Genomic DNA, 9,743 nt, shown 5'->3' with positions numbered 1-9,743 from the left:
TGTTGTAAAAATTGTCATTGCCGAGGTCTTAAAAGGTGAACCAATTATAACAAAAAAGACTAAAGCACTAGCAATTTTAACATAAAATAGGAGTGACATCAGGTGCTTACTGTGGGTAAACATATCCTGCTCCGTCAGCGGTACCCCTTATATGAGATAAATATTATCAAATTGATTTTAAAACTATAAAATGCCTTATCATTTTTTAAACTGCGAACATTGTTACTTACAAATATGTTCGTTTGGCAGATTCTGCGAAGGAGGCAATCGCCAAAAATTTATACTTTTACAGTATGTTAGTTAAATACCAAATTAACATTGAATGTGTGTGGTTTGTTTTTACGCAAGTAAGAGAATGTTATATAAATATCATTCAACGACATTTGGTCGAAAATGATCGTATGGCGTCGCATATCTTTTTCTGATTAATTATAATTAGCAACATTACTTTCATGTTATTTGTGTGTGTGTGTGTGTGTGTGTGTGTGTGTGTGTGTGTGTGTGTGTGTGTGTGTGTGTATCAAATTGGTCTAAAATCAACGACCACTGGGTTGTAGCCTACGATCATCATTTGTGCGAACAGTTTAATAAGTATACACACGTCAAAATGTATTGTAAAATGACAGTTTGAATATCAACTTTCAAAGATGTGTATTCCGACTCCTACAATCTTTTAAATAAAAAAACCGTGTCATTTGGTAAGACTTGCATGCCAAAACATTAAGTTGAGGGCGGCTTTGATTGTCCCATCTGTCATCTTTTTTATGAAACAAGGAAATGGTGTGTAAAAATAGTGGGCTGTTTTTGTTGTTTCTTAATATTGAGCGATGACGTTTCCCTTACTCAGATGTCTATGTCGATAAATCAAAAAGAACTTGGTTAAGGTTTTTTTGTAATTTCCTTGACATAATAAGTGCTGTTTTAGTTTAATAAGGTTTCATGATTCATGGTTGAACCGATACTTTATAATAAAATTTAGGTTAACTAAATTGGTTATGTAGTGAGTCATTTGCATAACGGTAATGTTTTAATTATATTAACTTTATAATTGTATATTAAATTCAATATTGATTTTTTTTATTTTCGAGTGTTAAATAAATAGCCTTTTCTTGATTTAAAAAAAAATATTGGGAAAAGTCTGTATTCATATACGAAATTGTTAAAGCCTTTATATCTTTCTATATTTATTATGTACCTTTTTATCTATCTTTTCTGTACGTTTTCATAAGTTTTCCTATTTTTCATGGTTATAGGCTTTGCTAGGATTCCGGAATACTAAAAAAATGAAAATAACAATGTCACCGATTTACAATGTAATTGATTTTTGTAGGCGAAAAAATATATTTTCACTTGCACAGAAAATGAGAAAAAAATCACATAAAAAGATTTTATCAATTAGCTCCTCTTACATTTTACTTTTGAATTGTATATCAGTGAAAATTATGTAAATATTTTGGCTTCTTTCATGCAGTGTCTTTCTAATAGTACTTAGATATTTTACTGCCACCACGAATTTTATAATGAAAGTTAATAATAGCAGCACAATAAATACATTGATTTACATATTATAAGTCTATATATCATATATTTAGATAAAAATTTACATTTTTTTTGTATACGCATAAAAAGTATTTGTTTAAACCATATATCGTTTACCCTTGATCGCATACCCTATATTACACCTCTAAATCCTGTATCGCACATCCCGTATATCATACCCCAAGATCTTTATCGCATACCCTATATCACACCCATAGATCTTTATCGCATACCTTATATCACACATCTAGACCTATATCGTATACCCTATATCTCACCCCTTCACAAACCATACTTGAAGTATTGTTGAAATATACGATATAATGAACATGACATGTAAAAATTCTATATAGGCGTCTCGGGTTGGAACTTCATGTGATACAGATTTTGACAAGTAATATTCAGTATGGAATATGGAACATGCTGTGGATAAAACAGAAACAAACTGTCAAAAAATTATTAATTACATGATTTTTTACCGCGTGTCACTTGAGTATAAAATGCAACTATATCTTTTGAGACTTTAAAGAATCTTTCGTGACACTTACATTGTATGTATAAAATTTTATATAATGAAAGTTTTTAAATGCGATCTTGAGTCGTTTGCACAATTTCCAAATTTTAAGTAGTTTTATCTTTATATCTAAGGAATGAAGTGTATTTGTCATTTCTGTCACGTCCACATGATATAATTAAAATGTACTGAAAGTTAAAATTCGGACCGGTTTTCGTCAAACATGAAATTTTCTAATATTTAGTCGAATAATTTTCGAATCTCTGTGATAGGTGCCAACAAATGGCAATGATGACCAATTTTAGAACAGTAGAGTGAATGCTACAGATTAATAGTAATGAACATTGGAAGATTGAAGCAACATTGAAACTTGTACAACAAAAGGTAAAAATCATGATATAGTTACTAAATCAAAAATATCAGAAAAATTTCAAAACCAAAAATATTAACAGAAAATGAATATTTTCAACTTGTGCCTCACAAGAAAAATATATATTTAGTACGCGACAATAACAAGCACTGGATAAACTTAATTTATCGCGCACAAACTCTAGTATTCAAGAGTTTTTTCAATGTAAACTATTATATAGTTTGGGGGTACTAATTACAGTTTACAACAGATGAATAGTATGGCACATGAACTAGGGTTTACGAAAACGCTTTACCATGTTTACTGGCGTAAAAGTTTTCAAAGATAACATTGCCAAAATTATCACGCATTTGGTCGATTAAGTGTAAATGTTTTTAAGAATTAGGCAAAATGGGAAAAATCAGAAACATGCATGTCAAAATTCCACCGATACGACAATATAATATCCTTCAAAAATACCTTCTCTAATTGAAAAGACCATTATTTGATCCTGCATATCTGGCTTTGCTCAGAAATTTTTCAATAGAATGTTAGAAAAATGAGGTTTTTGACAGAGTTATCTGCCCTTGAAATGTTCATTTTCAGTGCATTTCAATGAAACTATAATTCAATTTGCCGAAATAATATGGAAAATATAGTCTTTTTTCCTAGATACTGATGGTGCAAATAGACAAATTACACTATCAACATGATGGTTTTTTTTTCATACAATGTTTCACCTACTGCCTGATTCTTACAGTGACTGACACTTAAAATGTGGCCCTGCAAACCTGAGAAATATGAAACATATTCCTAATAACAAATGAACATTTTTTCACATTGTTAAACATATGACAGTTTAAAAAAAATAGCACCTTTTCTAGAAAACAATTCGTTGAAGCCTAGTCAACCCTATACCCAATATCTCCTTTTAATCACTTAAATTCGGAAGCGGATTTAGAAAAAAACTTTCACTAACGGTGCTTTAATTTCAATGGTGGCTTTATTATTTCTGAACAAAATCCAAGTTTTCGATTATGCAGCAACCAGAAAAATCTTACAAAAATTTACATCCTCAATTTTGTTATTTGAATTAACGCAACCTACTCCATTCTATATGTTTAGATAAAGTGTTAAAAAACCATTAACAATTTGCAAACCTCAAATTAGCGAGAACTTATTTTGGACAGTAATAACTGAAATAAGCTTTATCGATTGTAAGCTATGGTTTGCGTTCAATAGTTATAAGTTTCATAATGAGTGAAAATTAAATATTGCGAAATGCCAGCTCAAGTTATTAAATTTAACATGATAATAAATGAGTCTCTGAAAGCTTGTTATGAATGTGAAATTAAATTAATTGACTTGATATGTAACGCTAACATCTAAATATCCAGGAATTTGATAAACAACCAAATCATAAAGAAACCAAATCTATTTGTGGACGACTAAATTTTTTGCACAAAGGACTCATTTTTGGAACTTTTTTGTCCATCCCTTGCCATACATATGTATTGTTACAAATTTTTACACGGGAGTCGAGGTTGACTTGATTACTCTTTGTTTCAATTTAATACACCTTATAAATTTTGCATGATTCACGACAATTATACTTACATGTCTTTTCAATACTATAACATTTAAAGGGGTGGTAATGGCCTTATAACACTAGTTTAACCCCCCTGCCCCCCCCCCGAAGCCCCGTGCAGGTCCAAGTGTTAAAAGAATAGGCTTGCAGCAGTGCTAAGTTTGTCGTAAAAGGCGACTAAATAGTGCTCAGAACCTTAGCCCGGGGCTAGGGCGCTTTGCCCACAGAGCAACTGGGATGTGTGCCCCAGGTGGTTGAATGGGGTACCCCTGGTGTGTTACATGCTGGGGTTGTCAGGCTATAAGACGAAAAACCTGACCGCAAACCATAGTGGTGCACCGTGTTGGGAAAGATGCCACGTTCCTTGTACGTTAAAGAACCCTGCTGTGGTATTCTCCAGGAGTAGGAACCAGGAGGCTAAATTGCCCGACCCTACCCAACTACCTTATTTCCAGTGGCAATCAAAATTCGTCGACCCCATTGTCCTTGTGTCCCATCCCTTTTTCATTTCATCATCATTTCATGGTCATTTATCATCAATTTCATGTTTATCGTCTGAATAAAGCTGAAATATTGCTGCTCGGTCGTTAAACCCCAACAAACAACAAACAAACAACCCCCCCCCCCGGAAAATTTCATGTGCCTGTCAACAGTCCGAAGATGTTGGTCATTAGTGTGTCGTTGTGTCGTTATATCACATTTTGGTATTATTTTGAAGAATTGTCATCGTTCAGTTACCGCGGATTTTATTACTTTGCTGTCTTCCAGAGCTTACCTAAAGGCACCCTTTTTGAAGACCTTTTGGTGATTTCTGATAGTATTTACGATTTTGTATTTTAGTTATACGCTGGTTTCACCATTTCTGTTCTTTTTCTAAATCAATTATAGAAATGCATTACAGAAATTTTGATAAAACGGATACGCCTCCCTGATATCATGATGAAGAACAATGTGAGCAATGACACATCTTGTTTCTGATTCAACACCGATAAAGACAGTCTGCTTATCTAAGAAACGCCTGATCATTTTGATTATTTCGTTGTATTCAAAACGAGAAGACAGAACACTAATAGGAAGGATGGATTCACTTTATCGTCGGAATTAGATCTTATGGTTCAGTATTTAAATCTTGTCGCATAACTGAGCAAAAAACAGTGTTCTCACGCAAGAGGACGATACACTTCGTCGATAAATGGTGAGTGAAAAGAAAATGAGCTAATACAACAGATTAACACACCTTATCGATGGGTGGAGAGGAAAAAGGAAGTGTTCTCAAGCAAGATATTGACTTATTTGTCAATGGATGGAGATAAAAAAAAAAACCGTCACCGTTCTTATTGTGGAGCACACATTGTTAATGGTTGGATACCATTAAAGATTGTGTTCTTATATTTGGCGCTCTGGGAATACATGTTTGCTTGGTGCAGAAATAAAATACAAGGTTCTGAGATTTGAAATTTGCATAACTGAATTGAATGCAAAAGATTTTTTTTATATGATGGAGATGAGCAAACCTGGTATAGCATAAACGACAATATGCTTATGGTGAAAAATGGCAATTCTTGTCACTGGATCCAGAATCAATTATTTCGAAATTTGGCATACCCTGTTCGTGAATGAGGAGCAGAAATTAAGTGTTCATAAGGAAGATGGGCAAGCGTCGTGCCTTGTCAATGGATTGAGAGAAACAAGACAGTGATCCTATGGTGGAGATGGACAAATTTAAAAACTTGTAATGGAGAGCAAACAAAAACTGTGTTTTTTATGATGGTAATGGACACGCCTTCTTAATGGATAGCGAGAAAAAAACGCAGTGTTCCTATAGCAGAGATGAGCACACATTATAAATAGATGCAGAGTAAATAGATAGTATTGTTATGGTGGGATGTGCTCAATTTAGCAATGGGAAAACACTTAAACACATTGTTTTTATAGTTAATACCAGCAAGTACGAGTCGCTGGCGGAGACATAGGACTTTTTGTCACAAAATGCAAAGCAAAAAAAATTGTTTCCTTATTGTAAAGACGGGCAGTCCTTGTCGCTTACTTGATATCAAAAAGACGGTGGTGGTGGCTAAATCCTGTTCTGGGGTGCAGGCGAAAAGATGGTGATGAAAAACACACCTCGTCTTTGGGTAGGGAACGAAAATACAGTGTTCAATTGATAAAAATGAGCGTACATTGTCGTTGGATGGAAATCAAAATGGGAGTTTTGAAAGCTGAGATGAACACACATTTTCCCTCAACTGGAATCAAAATGACAATGAGTTAATAATTGAAATAGTTTAGCCTAAGACTTGCTCGATAAAACGCCATTTGACAATGTTTTTTTACGTATAGTTGTAATGAGATCGTATGTCACCTAAAGTATAGCAATCTATTATGTGGATATGGAGGACCTTGTCGATTGATGAGACCAAAAAGTATGTTTGAAATTTGTAAAACATTCGGTTGATGAAGGGTAAAATGATTATTGGGATTTTAAATTTTCTCTCTTGATAAACATGTTTTACTAGTTTCGTTTAAGGTTAATTTGCTTTTTGCCTTGATTACCCTCTTCTGCTTATAGTCAATCTACAACAAAAAGCTACAGTTCAGTACGTTCGATACGCGGTTACTGTTCTAACATTATTGTGTCTGGGGCGACAGTCGCTGTGGTTTTTTGTTTTTTTTTTAGCTTTTAAATTAGAATCAATAAAGTTATATTTCCAAAATGGCATGAATTATCGGAATTCCAATTCCAATAAACAGCGTTAAAATATTATGTAATTCAACTGAGCTTTAAACATCAGCGTATGTCGTCATTAATCCGATGAAAAATAAAGAATGAAAATAAAGTTCATATCTTAACCCATTCATTATTGATTTAATTAACTACACTTTAAAGACAGATAATTCCATCAATCATCACAATTATCCAACAATTTATTCAAATACCTTGAAACGTTATAGAGATCGACGGTGATAATCAGAGCTATTTACAACTTTTTTGCCAGATTTTGACAAAAGCATGTTTTAACTATGTTTTAAAAAAGATTTACAATATCAAAATTATGTGTTCATTTAGGATTGAGGAGTTCAATGATCTAATTTGCTAATTTTGTTGTTTTGCTTTTGGAGAGGGTAGTTCCCAAACAGAACAAGACTTCATTAAGCTTTATTTTTCCGTGTTTTGGAAAACATTCTATGTTAATTATTATTTTATTTACATATTATAACAACAACCGCTTGAGACTATATTCTCAGAGAGTAATCAAGGGAACCAAGATCTAGAGGAAATCAAAAGAATGTAATCCAGGGACAAATACCAAACAGGGTAAATAAACACACACAACAAATAACAAAAACAGCTAAAAGCATACGTACAAATCTACAAAAGTAAATGAGCAACTCGACTCTACTAAAATTGGAAGCATGGACCAGGTGCACCGATAAGCTTCCTCTTAAACTATCCTTAATTAACCATGCTTCTTGACATTCTCATTTTTTTTCTGTCAACATTAGCGTCTTTGTTTGCTTTAGCCGTGACTTTAATTCAGTACAAGCTTACTACCCTGACGGTATTTACTGTTACGGATTAAGAGGTTGACCTTCTAAAAACCGGGTAGTGGGTAGCACATGACAGAATTAGTTTTCAAAAAATTTCATCCATTTCATATCACAAATGCATCATTTCTCAGTGTTTAATGTCGATTTTTTATTAACTTCAACGCTGAAAGAGAATTAAAATTGATAGATAGCATTGAAATTCATTACAGAAAGGGAGATAAGATAATTCTTTCATTTGAGAAAAATTTGATTGCATTGTTTGGAAACATCAAATGCATTTTCATATCCATACATTGTCGATTTAAAACAAACTTTGCCCTATACTTGACATGCATATGGTATATATGTTATATTGCAATTCAGTGAGAAAAAAATTACCCTTTGCCACCCATATAAAAGGATCAGCCTGATTTTAAACATTGAGAGCCTCTTAAGGCTATACTCTGGTGCATTTATTGTGATTCCCTAAAACCGTTCTTATTTTTTTCCATTCCTTGCTCAAAGACAAGTGCTTTATGGGGAAGGTGTACAATCCTTGCCGTTTTATGGATATAGCAACAATCTTAAAAAATGTTAAAACATATTGCTTGACAGAAAGGTTTTTTTATGATGGACATGTACATATCTTATCGTTCAATAACTTCATAATTTTCTTTTCAATTTTCTTAATTATTTTGCTTTATCGTATCTATTTGAAGTTTGTTTTTGCCCCGTGCAGGTCCGAGTGTGAAAAGAATAGGCCTGCAGCAGCGCTAAGCTTGTCTTAGAAGGCGACTAAATAGTGTTCAGAAACCTAGCCGGGTGCTAGGGGCTCTGCCCACATAGCAACTGGGATGTGTGCCCCAAGTGGTAGAATGCGGTACCCCTGGCGTGTTACATGTTGGGGTTGTCAGGCTATATATAATACGGAAAACCTTACCGCAAACCATAGTGGTGCATCGTGTTGGGAAAGATGCCACGTTCCTCGCACGTTAAAGAACCCTGCTGTGGTATTCAACAAAAAGTACATATATTAAGGAGGGAGACCTATGGTAAGGGACATAACTCTTACACATCACTGGAACATTTGTATTCAGCATTTTACACGAAATTCATGTAAGCATCAAAGTAACTTAGACTGCTTTCATTCTATTTCAAAGGAAAGCTTACAAGGCTTTGAATATGATACAAACATATCACTGATTTCAAGAGTTATGTCCCTTACCATAGGTCTAACTCCTTAAATGATACATTTATACGTTTGTGACCATAACTGTGAGGCCAAATTTATTAATGTACGAGCACGACCTTTGATGTTTACAAATGTAATAGTACTCGAGGTGCACGGTGTTGGGAAAGATGCCACGTTCCTCGCACGTTAAAGAACCCTGCTGTGGTATTCAATAGGAGTACATAGGAGGCTAAATTGTCCGACCTTACCCATCCCTCCCTTTTTTCTAGTGGCAATCAAAATTTGTTGACCCTATTATCCTTGTGTCCCATCCCATTTTCATTTCATGTTCATTTTATCATCCATTTCATGTTCATCGTCTGAATATAACTGAAATATTGCTGCACGGACGTTAAACCCCAACAATCAATCAATCAATCTAATCTCTTTTACTTTTATCTTTATTTACCTTATGATTTTCAAGCATTTTGTATATATGTTCATAACCATACGGTTCCTGGACACAAATTATTATGTATTTGAAGTATTTAATTAGTCTTATTTTAAAAGTGGCAAGTTTAAAATTATCGGAATTCCAATAAAAAAACGTTCAATATTATATAATTCAACTGAGCTTTAAACATCAGAGAATTTCGTCATTATTTCGATGAACAGTTACTTAATTTACTCCTTTTTTATTGAAAGAAATGATGGGAAATAACAATTAAGATAATGTTTTAATCGATTCATTTTCGATTTAATTAACTACAATTAAGAGACAGATATACATATAAAGAGAGAGGGATCGATAGTACTAATCATGAGTTTTCAGCATGTTATTTACAAATATTAGCATACTCTTAAGAACTACTTATAGTAATGAAAGTTGGAAGGGGTATTATATATAATACTGTGTAAGAACTTTTATTCATGGATACCAATTTTCCAGGATTATGGAAGAAGCATTCTTGAATTCGTTATTTTATTTTTTTTTATAAATATTAAATATGAGAATCATGTTTCATATATGATTGAGTACATCAATGGTCTTATT

Source organism: Perna viridis, chromosome 8, assembly GCF_037379345.1.
Source record: "Perna viridis isolate PV_CMFRI_1.1 ecotype Kerala chromosome 8, ASM3737934v1, whole genome shotgun sequence".
Taxonomy (NCBI): Eukaryota; Metazoa; Mollusca; class Bivalvia; order Mytilida; family Mytilidae; genus Perna; species Perna viridis.
The sequence above is the reverse complement of the archived record's forward strand: the minus strand, read 5'-3'. Positions refer to the sequence as shown.